This window comes from Nicotiana sylvestris, chromosome 11 (genome assembly GCF_000393655.2).
Source record: "Nicotiana sylvestris chromosome 11, ASM39365v2, whole genome shotgun sequence".
Taxonomy (NCBI): Eukaryota; Viridiplantae; Streptophyta; class Magnoliopsida; order Solanales; family Solanaceae; genus Nicotiana; species Nicotiana sylvestris.
In genome coordinates, this window is record NC_091067.1 from 18,723,619 (window position 1) to 18,740,230 (window position 16,612).

At 29.5% G+C, this 16,612-nt stretch overlaps 2 long non-coding RNA genes across 3 annotated transcripts; one reads left to right on the forward strand and one right to left on the reverse strand.

The window, feature by feature from the left end:
- Nucleotides 1–7,623: 7,623 nt before the first annotated feature.
- On the reverse strand, nucleotides 7,624–8,527 carry LOC138882007 (uncharacterized). The gene is made up of 2 exons (XR_011403464.1): nucleotides 8,441–8,527; nucleotides 7,624–7,907 (listed from the first exon to the last, which is right to left on the reverse strand). It is a non-coding gene; the product is annotated as an uncharacterized lncRNA (long non-coding RNA).
- Nucleotides 8,528–10,488: 1,961 nt separating this feature from the next.
- On the forward strand, nucleotides 10,489–16,255 carry LOC138882192 (uncharacterized). Of its 2 annotated transcripts, XR_011403649.1 has the most exons (3): nucleotides 10,489–10,985; nucleotides 13,764–13,927; nucleotides 16,069–16,255. It is a non-coding gene; the product is annotated as an uncharacterized lncRNA (long non-coding RNA). The 2 variants fall into 2 exon arrangements; XR_011403648.1 differs by lacking the exon at nucleotides 16,069–16,255 and having other exon boundaries at nucleotides 13,764–14,100.
- The last annotated feature ends 357 nt before the right edge of the window (nucleotides 16,256–16,612 follow it).

A 16,612-nucleotide genomic window follows, 5' to 3' on the forward strand; every position in this document is an offset into this window, starting at 1 on the left:
ACTATTTTGTTAACTTATGATTAAATCAATGTCTTGCTTATTATCTTTTAATTAGTATGTGATAAAAATAAATGTTTTATTCTCGAATTTTGATATATTTTTATGCTTTTATCCTCTTATTCATAATATTTTAATCATTTAAATTTGTCAGTATAATTAATTATTTTATTTTATCTATATTAAAATTAATTTAAAGTATAAGTATCCTCACACTACCTCTATTTTCTTTTTAATATACATTCTCTTTCCTACTATAAATATTAATTAGTTTTATATTAATATTTTATCTATAACCAAAATAATGTCATATTTTGTTTTAAATTGTAACTTTTAGTTAGTCTAAAATATTAATACATAAGTTATTTGATTATCATGTTCCAAATGTATTGAGTTCTCTTATAATTAATTTTGTATTAGATGCAGTTAAATTTTCTTTCTTTTTTAGCTATAAAATAAAGTTTAATTTTAATTTTAATTTTCATTATTAAGATTACAAATATTAAAAATTTATTTATATTTTTAAAAATTTATTTAATCATAGAAAAATAATTCTTAATTTTATGAACACATTATTTCAAAATATTGTAATAATATTTTTACTATCTTTTTAATTATTTACGTAATATTTTTTTAAAAAGAATTCATATCAAACTCAAATAATTCTTATTATTTTATTTTCTAAACTGGACCACATTTTCAAAAAATTATGCTATGCATTCAAACTCAGACTAACTACACTCGATTCATATATTAATCGTAAGTCTAAAATATTAATACATAAGTTATTTGATTATCATGTTCCAAATGTATTGAGTTCTCTTATAATTAATTTTGTATTAGATGTAGTTAAATTTTTGTTCTTTTTTAGATATAAGATAAAATTTAATTTTTAATTTTCATTATTAAGATTACCAATATTAGAAATTTATTTTGTATTTTTAAAAATTTATTCAGTCATAGAAAAAAAAATCTTAATTTTTTGATCACATTATTTCTAAATATTGTAATAATATTTTTACTGTCATTTTAATTCTTTACGTAATATTTTTTTTTTAAAAATCTCATCTCAAACTCAAATAATTATGCTATGCATTCAAACTCAAATTAACTGCACTCGATTCAGATATTAATCACAGAAAAATATTTTCTTAATTGTTTGAACATATTATATCTAAATACTGTAGTAATATTTTCACTGTCATTTTACTTCTTTACATAATTTTTTTTCTTTTTTAGTTTTAAGATACAAATTTAATTTTTGTAAAATTACCTATATTATAAATTTATTTGATAATTTAAAATTTTATTTTTCATAAATAAGACTTCAATTTCGTGGTATTATTCATAATTTGAGCATTCGCATCTTAGTTTTAAGAACTTTCTAATCTTAAATTCAAATAGTCTTTTCTTTTCATTTCTAATATTAAATTTCTAATAAGTTAACATAATTGTTCTATTTTTTTAATCTAATATATTGTCTTATTACGTTTTATGTGGTTTTTCATTAACTCGTAACTTTATTTAATATCATTCTCAACTACTTTTCTTTAATAATATAAGATAAATATATGATTTTTTAATTATAAAATAAATATTTATTTTGTTTCAAAAATATTGTTCGAAAATTTTAAATTATTTAAAATTTAATAATATTTTTAAGTATTGTATATTTACTTTATTTTATTTTCTGAACTTATGATTTATAAATGTCCTTACATTATATCTAATTTATTTTTATTGTTCAATATTTTTAATTTTTTATTTTACTATTAGACTTGAGTTATATGGACTTATATTATAACGTTTCTTATCATAATATAAAAAATAATTCTCATCTCAAATTTAAATAAGTTTTACACTTTTTCCTATGATAAAAAATCTTAGTTTTTTTTCTATTTATTCTTTATTATTGATGTTATATTATTCAATACCTAATATTATTACATTGTCATGTAAATTTTTATTAGCCTGTTTGAATTTAATATCTATTTTTACCACATTCATTCTAATATAATATAGATAAAAATTAAAATACTTTCTCATCTCAAATTCAAATAATTTTTATCATTCTATTTTCTTAATTGGACTATATTTTTTAAAAATAATGGTATGCTTTCAAACTTAAACTAACTAAACTCATTTCAAATATTAATCATAGAAAAATATTTTCTTAATTGTTTGAACACATTGTATCTAAATGTTGTAGTAATATTTACGTATATTATATTCGTTTGCACGATTTATCAATATTAATATGAATTTATTTTTCTTGTTATTAAAATATCTTTTGCTGATTATTTAAATTTTTTCTTACCTTATAATTAATTTGTATACTTTATGTAAGATCTTATTTTGCTGCTTGAATTTATTTAGTTTTTAAACTCAATAAATCTTTAATATCTTAAGTAATTTTTAGTTTTATTTTATATTTTAACTTACTCCAAAGTATAAATAGTCATAAGGTATCTCAATTTACGTCTTTATATATATTATAATTTTTAATTAATTTTTCACCTCCATATTTCTAGCTAACATAGAAGAAAATCTATGAGTAGATCAATATATAGATATAGATATAGATATTGATACAAATATACATATAAATTTAAATATAGATATATAGATTAGATTTGTCTAGATCTATTTAGATAATATATAAGATTCATTAAACTACCTCCATTAGTTATGTTTCTATATATAATTTTTAATTATTAATGTTGTCCTAAAATTGCCAAGTGACTTCATTTTAGCTTGCCACTTGGCTTAACCACAATGCATACTACTCTCCTTTTAATATAATACTAGTATTAGTACCCGCGCGATGCGCGGACACAAATCATGTTAAACTATGATGTTGGTTATTTGAATCATGTGCAAATAACCTTAAAATATAAACCTCTCAGATAAAAATTATATAACATTGATATTAATTATGAAGTAGGATATGAAATTATTGTTCAAATTTCGTAGTGCACAGCCTATTTTGTTTTTTATTTGTAGCACCCCAACTACTTGATTTTAGTACTTGCACTTCGTTTTGCTGTCAGTATCAAAGAATACTAAACATATCATGTTGCGATCTGTCTTGTTTGAGCACATTAAATCATATTATTTTAACAAACTTCTTACTATCACTTTGTTTTTATCTAAAAGTTAAATATGTCTTATTCATCACATTATTTTTATGCAAATTTTTTTTTTATTTTTTCTTATAGTTATTGTATTATTTATTATTTAAAATTATTTTACTATCATATAATTTTTTATTATCTTAATTAATATCTTTCTTATTATTCTTTTAATAGTCTTTAATAACTATAAATATTTTATTCTTGAAATTTGGTATATTTTTATGCATTCAATTTTTTTAATCATTTAAACTTATTGTAATATTTTTAAATATAATTAAATTTTTTAATTTATTTATTTTAAAATTAATTTAATGTATAAGTATCCTCACACTATCTCTATTGTTTTACTACATTCTCTTCCCTACTATAAATTTTAATTATTTTTATATTAATTTTTACCTTTAACCAGAATAATATCATATTTTATTTTAAATTGTAAAATTGAATTAGTCTAAAATATTAATACATATATTTGATGATTATGTTACAAATATATTGAGTTCTCTTATAACTATTTTTGTATTAGATGCAGTTATTTTTTTTTAACTTTAAGATACAAATTTAATTTTTAATTTTCATTAGTAAAATTACCTATATTAGAAAGTTATTTATATTATTAAAATTTTATTTTAATCATAGAAAAATAATTTCTTAATTGTTTGAACATATTATATATATGTAGTAATATGTTTATTGTCATTTTATTTCTTTACATAATATTTTAAAAAATAAAAACTTATGAAATAAAAAAAATCTCATCTCAAATTCAAATAATTCTTATCATTCTATTTTCTAAATTGGACCGCATTTTTAAAATATTATACTATATATTCAAACTTAAACTAACTGCACTCAATTCAGATATTAATCATAGAAAAATATTTTCTTTGTTGTTTGAACACATTATATGTTAATGTTGTAGTAATATTTTCATTATCATTTTATTTCTTACGTAAATTTTCTTTCTTTTTTAGATTTAATACAAATTTAATCTTTAATTTTTATTAGTAAAATTACCTATATTAGAAATTTATTTTCTATTTTAATATTTTTTCATAAATAAGACTTCAATTTCGTGATATTATCCATAGTTTGGACATTCTAATCGTAGTTTTAACAAATTTCTAATTTCAAATTCAAATAGCCTTTCCCTTTCATTTCTAATAATAATTTTTTAATAATTTTGCTAATTTTTAATCTATTATATAGTCTTATTACGTTTTATGTGGCTTTTCATTAACTTATAATTTTTTTTAATATCATTATAATCTACTATTCTTTAATATAATATAGATAAATATATAATTTCTAATCATAAAATAAATATTTATTTTGTTTTAAAAATATTGCTCGAAAATTTTAAATTATTTAAATTTTAATAAGATTTTAAGCATTGTATATTTAATTTATTTTATTTTTTAAACTTATGATTTATAAATATCTCATATTATCTCTAATTTATTTCTATTATTCAATATTTTTAGTTTTTGATTTTATCCATTAGACTTGAGTTACATGGACTTATCCATATTATGAATTTTCTTATCATAATATAAAAAACTTTCTCATCTCAAATTTAAATAAGTTTTACCCTTCTTCTCTATGATAAAAAATCTGAATTTTTATTTTTTCTCTATTTATTATTTATTTTTGATATTATATTATTAAATACCTAATATTATTACATTGTCATGTGGATTTTTATTAGCTTGTTTGAATTTAATATTTATTTCTACTACATTCATTCTAATATAATATAGATAAAAATTAAAAAACTTTCTCAAATTCAAATAAGTTTTATTATTCTATTTTCTATATTTGACTACATTTTTAAAGAATTATGTTATACTTTCAAACTTAATCTTAATGTACTCAATTCAAATATTAATAAAAAAATATTTTCTTAATTGTTTGAACACATTATATCTGAATGTTGTAGTAATATTTACGTATAAAATATTTGTTTGCCCGATTTATCAATATTAATATGACTTTATTATTCTTATTTTTAAAATATTTTTTTTACTGATTATTTAAGTTTTTTCTTACCTTATAAATAATTTATATACTTTATTTAAGATCTTATTTTGCTGCTTGAATTTATTTAATTTTTAAACTCAATATATATTTAATAACTTAAGAAAATTTTAATTTTATTTTATATTTTAACTTACTCTAATGTATAAATAGTCGTAGGTTATCTCAATTACGCCTTTCTATATTTTTTTTTAATTTTTTTCGATTAGAATTTTTAATTAATTTTTACCTCCAATATCTCTAGCTAATAAAAAAAAAAATAATCTATGGGTGAATCAATATAGATATAAATATACTTATAAATATAACTTTAAATGTAGATATATAGATTAAATTTGTCTAAGATCTATTTAGATTAAGTATAAGATTCATTAACTACTTCCATTAATTATGTTTCCATTTATGATTCAAATTTTTAATGTTATCTTTAAATTGCCAAGTGACTTCTTTTTAGCTTGCCACTTGGCTTAACCACATGCTTCACTACTCTCCTTTTAATATAATATAGATAGATATAGATAAGATAGATATAATATAAATATAGCTTTGCGCCTACATTAAAATAATATTTTATTTTACATGTTCACGTTGTTTACCGCAGTCCTTCCTGATAGTAGAGGTAGTGGCGGGGTGGCGGGGAGAGGCGCGCAGGACAAAAGAGAGACTGTTTTCAGGGAATGAGAAGAAAAAAATTAAAAATTAGGATACAAATTAATTTTGCCCCAAAACTATACAAAATTTACGGATTTTCCCTCCATTTAAAAAAATAAAAAAAGAAGAATTGACCCAAATAAAAACTAATCTATTTTAGCAACGGCGAGGACAGATTTATTCTATTTCACATAGTATCATATGTTAATTCACTCTCCTTTGGCATATGAGAACCAACTTTTTTGGAAAGCTTAAAAGATAATGCTTAAAAAAAATAAACCAAAGTTACAAGACTAGACTTGATTAAGTTAGAGAAATATAATGGAAGTACATGGAATAAAATTACTCTATATTTACAATGAAAAGGACATAGTTTTCTACAAGGCAGAAATAGGTCTGTTGTCAACAACATAGTCTTTGGCATCAGGGTCTCCGCGCGCGGTGCTGTTGCCATCTGCCTGCGGTTGGGTGCTGGCGAGGGATATTGGTGGGGCGACAGACGCATATGCGTGCTTGTCACTTGGCGTGGCCAAGACCATGGGGCCGTCCGTGGCGCTAGACATTGGGAGGCTTGCTAGGATGCCACGGGGCGCGCCCAAGGGGTCATGGAGCATGGTTGGAAACTACGTAAAAAAGCACCTCAAATACCAACCAAGCTCATCACTTGGAAAGAAGTTTTCCCATTTGCAATTTGGGCAATTTGGAGAAATAAAAATGATAATAATGTAAACAACACCAATCTTTCTATTAACACAATGAAGGTCTTTCAACAAACACTAGAATATCACTTGCTCACATCTAAGCCCACTACTAGTAATATTCCAATTAAGATAAAGGTAAAATGGCACTCCCCCTCCTCCAAGAAACTGGTACAAGTTCTCAACTTTGATGGAGCCCTCAACAATAGCTGTCTACATGGAGGAATCAGTGGAATAATACGCAACAACAAAGGAGAATGGATATTGGGATACTACAAAAAGTGTCCAATAATATCTCCTATCCAGGTTGAACTCCTAGCACTACGACATGCACTTCAAACGATTATCAAGGAAAATATTGTCCCATGTGAACTAGAAATAGATGCCACAGAGGTGATTCGATTTCTCGAAGAAAATTATTCTACTTACAGTGCTTTACGTCATGAATGCAAGTGGTTAATGGGGAAGACAATGTAGCAGGGGGAGATCATAATGAAGCACAACTTCCGTGAAGGAAACATGGTAGCACACAAGATGGCAAAGGAAGCTCTAAAGTACCCTAGTTATAATAAAACTCTATATTTTGTATCACCACCTAGTTTTGCAATGGATGTCTATTGTAAGGATAAGGAGGGTTTTAAATATGTTAGGTCATGTAGTATGAATGCATGTGACACTCTAGCATCTCTAGGAAATGACAATGCCCCCCTATATGGCATTGCACAACTTTGTACTAATGGCACTACTATGGGTCTTGTACCCTAGTACTTGCTACTATTTTTATTATTATTAATATAAGTATCCTTTCCCTTAAAAAAAAAAAAGAGAACCAACTCTTTTTACGTTCTCGTTTGTCTTAGCGACACAATTTTTTAATTTCAGAAGGAATCGAAGTCGAAAAACATAATGTGCAAGAGGAAAGGATTCCGGAGAGTCGATCGAACCTACATAAGATGCAGGAGACTCGTGTTGGTACCACTAAATTATTATACGTTTTAATTTATGGTGTTCTTAGAATGTAGTATAAAAAACTCTAAAATACAACAATAATTATAACAACAAATCCAGTATACTCACACAAGTGGGGTCTCAGAACAACAACAACAAAACTCCAAAATACTATTCTATAATTGACCAACAAAGGATACATTACTTTTGATTAGCAAAGTCTCATGAAGATAATATTGTAAAAACTAAAAGAAATAAAATATTAGTAAGTATTAATTATGCGAAATGGTCATTTTCGAAGGACATGGCTTGGTGCAGTAGCATTGGCCGTGACTGCAACTTCCATTTGTAAAACTCTCAATTTTGCAGGCATCTGCACATTTTTCCCCATTTATACAGAATCCTTTGAATGCGCTGCTGAGTTTAATACAACTCCCTGCATCTGATAAATAAATAAATAAATAACCGATCTCTTTTTAAATTTAAAAAAAAAACTTTGTTTATGTGAACTTCATTTAGCTATCCCAGATTTGATTAAGAATGTAAGTTGGGAGTTAGGTACATAGGGTTATATTATGATAAATCTTCTAATGTGCATATAATAAAATAGAGCGGAATGAATATAGAAGATTCATAACCGATTTTAACAAGTTTATAATTTCGACATAAAACCTTTTGTTGATAACGCTTGGCCAAGTAGTGACATTTTACCTAGATTTGATCATCACGTCAACTTATTTCATTCAATAACAAAGTGATCAAGCTTCTTAGCCACATAGCAAGGACCGGCCTCGAAAACGTGTAGTTAATTAATTAATTGATTGAAGATAGAAAAATTAAATATCTAAAGCAAAAACATGTATACAGAATAAGATCACTAGATTCAAATTTGTGATACTTCTCCAAAAATGATTTTTTTTTTCCTCTTATTTTTTATGGGAATGGAAAATCTAACATGAAAGAGATGGTACCTACCTGCACTGCCCATGGAAAACAACACAAGGAGAAATAGAACTTTAAACAAAGGCAAAGAGTGTTCCATCTTTCTTGTATATCTACTAAAGAGATTTCTGATACTGAAATGAATGAAATATTAGGCTCTCTTATATAGATTATTAGATCCACTACTATTTAATGAATAACTTAAATAGTATTGTTATGAATCTACTGATTTAGTAATAATCTAATTACATGTAAAAATTAATAATTAGTTGTAATCTAATTACATAAAGAAGGTGTAATTTATTTTGTAGATAACTATCATAAAATGAAAGAGAAATGTTTTGTTAAAAAAAATTGTGAAGGTTATAACCCCGTAAAATAAATTTCGTCAAAATTTTTGCGGAGGTTATAACCCCAGAAAAGTGAGATACTTATTAAAATTTCGTCCAAACAATTGTGGATAATACCAACAAAATGAAGTATTAAAATTTTGATCAAAAGAATTGGAGAGTTTAAACCCCGCAAAAAAAGAAATCCAATTATATTGTGTGAAAGATTAAGGTGGTAAAAACCGCCGCATTAATTATATATATTGCAAAAGGAAAATAAATAATTACTCCATCTAGAATTGTCTCACTTTGCCAAATGTATCCTTATACTTTGTGGGGTCCTATTGACCCTGGAGCCCTCAAAATGGGCTTGGCTCGTGAAGCCAGCCTAACCCAGCCCGCTTTTTGGGTAGGATTAGGCTAGAATTTTTTGTGCCCATTTAAAATTGAGGGTTAAAAGCCCGACCCAAGTCAGCCCGTTGGCCCTTGAGTCTTGACCGAGGCTGGGCTTGGTCCGGCCCGTAGGCCAAAAATTAATTAACTATCAAATAGTTAATATTTAAAAAACTAAAAACTTAAAAAATTATTAACTATAATCCTCATTCCCCAACCCTAGATTGCTCATTTACTTTCCATATCAACTAGAATTTATATTTTTGACATGCATGTAATATGACATAATTAGTTTTTATTTTGCTTAATTAGTAATGAACACGAAAAGTTTTAGGTGGCCAATAATAATCTTTTTTTAAAAGAAAATATTACTTTAAGTGGCCAATGATTATTTTGGATTACTTTATACATTATTAATATTTAAAATATTCTTCGGTGGAGAAAAAAATCAATTTTAAATACACACACAAAACAAATTGACAACTAGCAAAATTTCAGAAATTTTAAAAATTTTATGGACTATAATGATGAAATCAACAAATGATGTTAATCCTGAATAAAAAAATCTCAGCATATAAACTTATTGAAATAATTCCTGAATTTGAGGAAAATGAAAGAAAGGTATAAAGAAAATATTCATTTAACTTTAAAAAAGAATAGTTAGTCCAAAATATGGAAGAAACAAGCGTTTCCACGACTTTACCACCCAGTTAATTCTGTTCCACTTAATCCTTCTTTCATGGCCACATATCTTTAACGCTTTTGCTAATACCCGGAAGTGGATACCATGATTCTTCTGTCTATCAATAACCGCATGCATTGGATATTGAGAATTTGCATTTTAATTACGAGATTCCTCTCAAATATCAAGCTTTTTGTACGCTATACGCAAACAGAAGTTATTTACATGATTAATCGACTATGTCACGAAAAAATATTTAAGAATTTAAAAAAAATTCATTTTCCTAAAAAAAATTGAAAGGCTGTCCCACCCTAGCCCGCGACCCTCTTAAGGATGGGTTAGACTGACTATTTTAAGACCCATTCATATGGTGGGCCGATCCGTCCTAACCCATCAAATTTTAAAAGTCCACGAGGATTGAGCTAGGCTGGACTGAACTGGACCGACCCGTTTTGACAGCTCTAATTGACCCTATTCCCTCCCGGGGTTTTGTTCAAACGGTAATTAACATCACCTTTTGTTACTTAGCAGTCTTACCTAAAATAGTGTATCACACCTACCTTTTGCTATATTTTGACACTTGTATTTCTTTTTTAAAGTATACAAATTCCTTTTTATTGTCATTTGTTTTATTTATTTATTTTTTCATTTTATTCTTCTCCCTAGCCCTCCTTCTTCAGTTCATTAATCACTTCACCGACTAATCCTTCCTATTGCTTCTTTTTCAATTTTACATTTCTCCCTTTTCTTTCTTTCTTTCTTTCACCTCCGATACTCTTTCCTTTTTTTTTTCTCATTATTATTATTATTATTATTTTTCATTCCACCTTCCTTTTTGATATTAGATATCCCTCCATTACTTTGAAGTGTCGCTAGAAATTTTATTTATCTCCGGTGAGGATCGGAGGTGAAAGAAAGAATGGTGGAAACAAAATTCTCTGTTTGAGCCAAGGAGAATCATCAATTGGAGCGGTGAAAAAGCTTCAAATGAGCCCAACAACATCAGAGGAACGAGCAGATCTGGAAGTAGAGAAAGCAAAGGAAATTGCAACTCCACCAGTGAAGCAGAGCAATGGAACAGTAACTACAGAAGGGGAGGAGAACAAGAAGACAGAGAAAGAAGGCACTCAGACGTGGGTTAACCTATTTGCTAAAAATAGGGCTGCTGAAAATGGTATTGCTCTAACCTATATCCCACCACAGGTTGTGAATGGGTAAATGATAGTCAAATTGGACAAGGATAAAGTAGATAGAGAAACGGAGAAATAGAAAGGGGCTTTAATTGCATATGTAATTGGGGACATGGGGTATAATGCTATGAAAAGGTATATAGAACTTAATTGGAATGCAATTACAGAACCAGATCTGTACATGCACGGGGAAGGCTACTACATAATCAAATTTTATCACGATCCAAAATCCATTAAAGGTCGTGATGGCGCCTGACACCATTGTCAGACACGCCAACATTAAATAGTTAATTAACTCCTTATTTTAATATTTTTGAAATCATAAATTTCCTTCAATTTAACTAGCAACAGATGAGTTTTACGGAGAAATAAAAATATTTTCAAATTCAATACTGAATATTTTATAATCATCCCAGAATTCGGTGTTACAAGTGCATGAGCAATTACTAGGATTTAAAATATAATAAATAACTGTCCGGAATGCAAATTTGGACAAAAAGAAAATACAAGTACTCTGAGGGAGACTCCGCTGGCTGCGGATAGTCTCATAACATGCAGCTCACCTAAGTACCCGTATCACCCACGCCGCTGCGCCCACAAGGCCACTGAACACACATGTGCCTGTACAACAAGTGTAGTATAAGTACGAAAATAATGCGTACCCCGTAAATATCTTGTTTAACTTCGAAGAAGTAGTGACGAGAGGTCGACCCCGATATTTACTAGCAGTCCAATAATATAATAATATGAAATTCTAATTAGGCATGATATACAACAATAAACTCAGAACAAGAAATAACTGAACAAGTCTTCCCCATAATTAAGAGCTTAAATTACATCCTTCCTTTAAAACATGGGATCACACAAACAATGAACTTATATCAATTACAAAAAAGGACTTTCAGTTCTATTTTCATATACAAATACCATCGAGGACGTCCGATCCGATCCAATATATATATATATAAGCTGTGTATTGCCGAGGGTCGAACTTCGCGAACCATAGATGCATCTATTTACCCTGCTCGCGAATCATACATGCAACGCAGTCAAACACAAATTTAAAGAATTACCTCGTTCGCGAATCATACGTGTGACGCGGTTACACATAGATTTCTTAAGTTATTATAGTATTCTTCAATTCTTTTCAAAATACAAAGTTCAAATAAAAACTTTTAAGTTCCCAATTTTCCTTAAGATTAACTCCTTTCAAAACATTTAAAAATCTAACTAAATCTCGCTTCTTCTCAAGGCAAACAATTCACATAAATCAACAATAATATCAACAAGGCATGATGTAAGCTTAAAACTACCCGGACATAGGTATAGCTAGTAGCTACGTACGGACTCTCGTCACCTCGTGCGTACGTAGCCCCCACAAATAGAAACACATAATAATTTAGTTCACATATGGGGTTAATTTCCTCTTACAAGGTTAGAAAGGAGACTTACCTCGCTCCGAAGTTCTATAACCGGCTCCAACACAACTCTAACACCTCAAACCGATGGCGAACGCTCCAAAACTAGCCAAATAATGTGCAAACCAAAGAGAATATACTCTAATACTCATAACAATTCAATTTACAACAAATTCCCAACTCCGCTCGGAAAGTCGATAAAATCACCCTCAGGCCCAAGTGCCCGGATTTCGAAATTTTTTAAAGATAAACATTACCCATAACCTTACGAACTCAAATATATAATTTATTCCCAATTTCATGTCCAATTTCGTGGTCAAAATCTAAGAATACCAATTTCTAGGTTTTAATTCAAAACTCCAAATTTTCACTAATTTTCATGTTAAAATCTAAACATAATCAATGTATTTAACTCATAATAGGTGGGGATATCTTACCTTGCCATTGATGATGAAAACCCCCTCTTGAAACTCTCCAAGAATCGCCCAAACCAAGAGAAAATGAAAGAAAATAGGCCAAATCCTGTCTTTTAAATAAACACACTGCCCAACGATTCTTCGCACCTGCAGTCACTTGACCGCTTATGCGGTTTCGCAGGTGCGGACAAATTACCGCTTCTGCGGTCCTCCACCAGACCCCTAGATTCCGTATTTGCAATCGCCATCCGCTTCTGCTGCTCCCCACGCGCAGGTGTGGTCCTGGTTCTGCGGAACTCGGCCGCTTCTACGATCCTAGTCTTTTCCAGCCTAAGCCACTTTTGCGACCCTCATGCCCGCTTCTGCGGATCCACACCTGTGGCGCTAACCTCGCAGGTGTGGTTACACCAAAAGACAGCAGGCTCAGTACCTCCATAAGGTCAAACTCAATCCGATGACCATTCAGAATCCACCCGAGGACCCCCTGAGCCCCATCCGATCACACTAACCAGTTCCAAAACATAATGCGGACCTGCTCAAGGCCTAAAATCACATCATACAGTGGTAAAACCATGAATTGCACTCCTGTTGGCCCAAGAACAGGTGAAGTTTTAAAGACTGACAAAAGAACTCAGACATGGACTAGGTCCATCTTGTGAAGCACAGTCGTGATCAACTTGTACATGTGAGATGCACGTGAAGGAGATAAATCTAATTTATCAAGAAGCAATATCTCCTGATCTGATCGAAAAGGTTGCATATTGGATAAGGAGAGAAAGACTCACATGAAAAGAACACAATCTAGGAAGAAGATAATGTTAGAGTCTGAGATCACCTTGAACTCTTCTACGATAGAAGAGTAGCATTTGAATCCTAGTCAATCTCTAATTACTAACCCATTAAATATCAGTGTTGTTCTCTTTTACAGGTAATGCACATAAGCAGAAGTTAAACTTAAATTGAGAGCAAAAGAGCAAGGAGATTTTGCAAGCAATTTATGTGTGATTCAAGTGTGCAATCCTGAAGCTACTTGAACGAGATAAAAGAACCAGTTCCAAGTGTCTATCTTTTATTCAAGTTCAATTGTAGCAGGTGATTTTACATCGTACCTTTCAGCTTTCATAGAAGCAATTGTATTAGGTACCTAGAGTGTTCAAGTTAGAGTTAACTTGAAGTTATCGCAGCAGTTGAGGCTTGTGAGCACATGATTTTTACCCTATAGGAATTACTCCCATAAAAGCTAAGAAAATAATTTTTTTCCATTATTTGCAATTTTATAGATTTTTCATAGGATTTTTTGCTAATTGTTTGCATTTTTCTCTGCATGTTTATTTTATTAAAATCATGAAAAATACAAAAATATCGTGTATTTCATTTAGAATTTTCTTTACATTTTTAGGATTAATTAGCTAATTATTTGTCTTATTAAAATTGAAAATCACAAAAATGGTTCATTTTTGCATTTTTAGTTTTAATTTTAGAATAATAGTTTTTCCTCTTCTAATTTAGGATCAAAGAACTTTTATAATTTTTAGAAAAGTGGATAGTTTTACAATTTAAATTAATTTAAGGTTTAATTTAGGTTTTTTTTCATTAATTTTAGTTAAAATAAAAATTAAAAAAAAAGAATTGGATAGAGGAAGTATGTGCTTAATTGTGTTGAGTCAAAGCCCAATTTTTAGTTAAATTTCACCCGGTCCGACCTAGCCCAATTCTGACCTACCCGGTCCAAGCCTGCCTCACCCCAAAACGACGCCGTTTTGAGACATTTTATCCCAACATTTGATCTTTGATGATCTAACGGCTGGGAACTTATTTCCCCTTTTCCTTATAATTGTCGGACCCCCCCAATCCCCCAAACCTCACTGAACCTCTTCACTTCTCTCTCTCTCTCTCTCTCTCTCTCTCTCAGACATCCTAACCCTAGCCGCCCCCAAGCCCCTCACCTTCTCTGCCGGCGGCGACTCCCTAAACGCCTCCAAACATCCCTGAATTCACACCCCACACCCCCCTCACACCCCTAAGCCTTAATTCCATATCAACTTTCCCAAAATTCCCACCAAATCCGGCCAATTTTAGATCTAAAAAAAAGATTTATTCCAGTTCTTCAAAGTTTCTAAGAATGATTTGACCTGAAACTTGTATTGATCGCTTGTTCTCAACAAGAACATTCGATTAACACTAACTTCGGTTTAAATTGGAGAATGCCGGAGGTCCGTTCAAGCCAACCATCTGTTTACCTATGTCAGGTATTTTTGTTTCTCCTTTCTTCTTTTTCTTCATTTGTTTTCTTTTCTTCTTCTCCTCCTTTATTTTCCTTTCTCGTTCTTTCTATTTTTCTGTTTCTTTCTCTCTCTTTTCTCTCTTCAACCGGATAAAGAAATTCAGGTAGCAATAATCTGTGGTTTGTTAGGATGGTCTCGTGTGCTAGGCAATAGCTAATTGCACGGTTTAGGTTTAATTATTGATTCTTATGGTCTGCTTGTCTTGGCTGCATTGATATCCAAATCCGGTCAATATATTTTGTTTTAGTGCATAATCAATTAGTGCATGTATGTCTAATTAGTTGCACAAGTTATCAATTATTTGTTAAGTAGTGTGATTGGCTAAAATTGCTCATATCCATTTGTTTGTTGAAATTTGAGGGGGTTAAGGGAATATAAAAATTTAGGGCGTGTGAAAATTAGAAACTAGGGCGAGTTTGAGGGGGTTATTTGCAAGAAACAAAGTCTGATGAGGGTTAACTGGAAAATAAAAAGATAGGAATTCTTGGCTGGTTGTTTTAGGAAGGTTCTAGAATATCACTAGTTGTCCTGATTTGTTATAAAAAGTGTTGGGATTGGGTAAGAAAGGAACAACTGTAAAATTGGTTAAGAAAGATTCTTTTTCTGGAGAGGGGCACATAGGAGAGGAACTTTGATTTTTCTTCCATATAAAGGGACCCCTATTCACATACTGAAAAGGGGATTTGGACGCAAAAAAAAATGACTCTCTGAAAATTGGCACTCTAAAAACACCCGAGAATTCTCTGCATTCCTTTGATCAGTCTGCCTCAAATTGTTTTTTGGTCATTCTTCTTAGAGTACTTAAAGGGTTCTTCATGAAATTTCTGGGTTTCATGGGTTCAAAAAGAGTTTAAAAGAAGCAAAATCTTGCTGTTGATCTGTTGCTTGGTCCATGTTTCATGGTATTGCTGAAACCTTCACTTTCTTTTGCTCTATTTTGACATACAGGTAACTCTTGGACTTTAAATTGCATGTGAAGTGCAAGTTTGAACTATGTAATCAAATATGGAGATTGAATGATATATGCTTCCAGATGAAATTTGTTCGCATGTTTTCTTTTAAGTTCATTTAACCTCTGTAGTAGTGTTAGTCTTCCTTTATGTGATTTCCATTCATTCATGTCATTGATTATGTATCTCGGCTTCTAGTTTAGTTTGGGATCTTAGACTATTATGTTGATTTGTGATTTAAATTTGTTGGTTTTGTTTAGATTTATTTAGGTCAGTAGTAATGTTCAGTCTAAGGTTAACTCCTATCATGATTTTGCTGTTTTGGATTCTAGTTTTAAGTATCTGAATGAATTTAGGAACTACTGTTGCCATTGTAGTACCTGATTTAAATGTCTGGAGTATCCCTATTGTTAGAATCACTACATGTATGAGTTCAACAGCAGCTTGTAGCAGTTTCAACTTTCAAATGCATGTAGCCTGTAGTTAATATCAGCAAGTTGATCTCCATGTTTAGCATTGTAGGTGTGTGCCTAAGGCAGTAA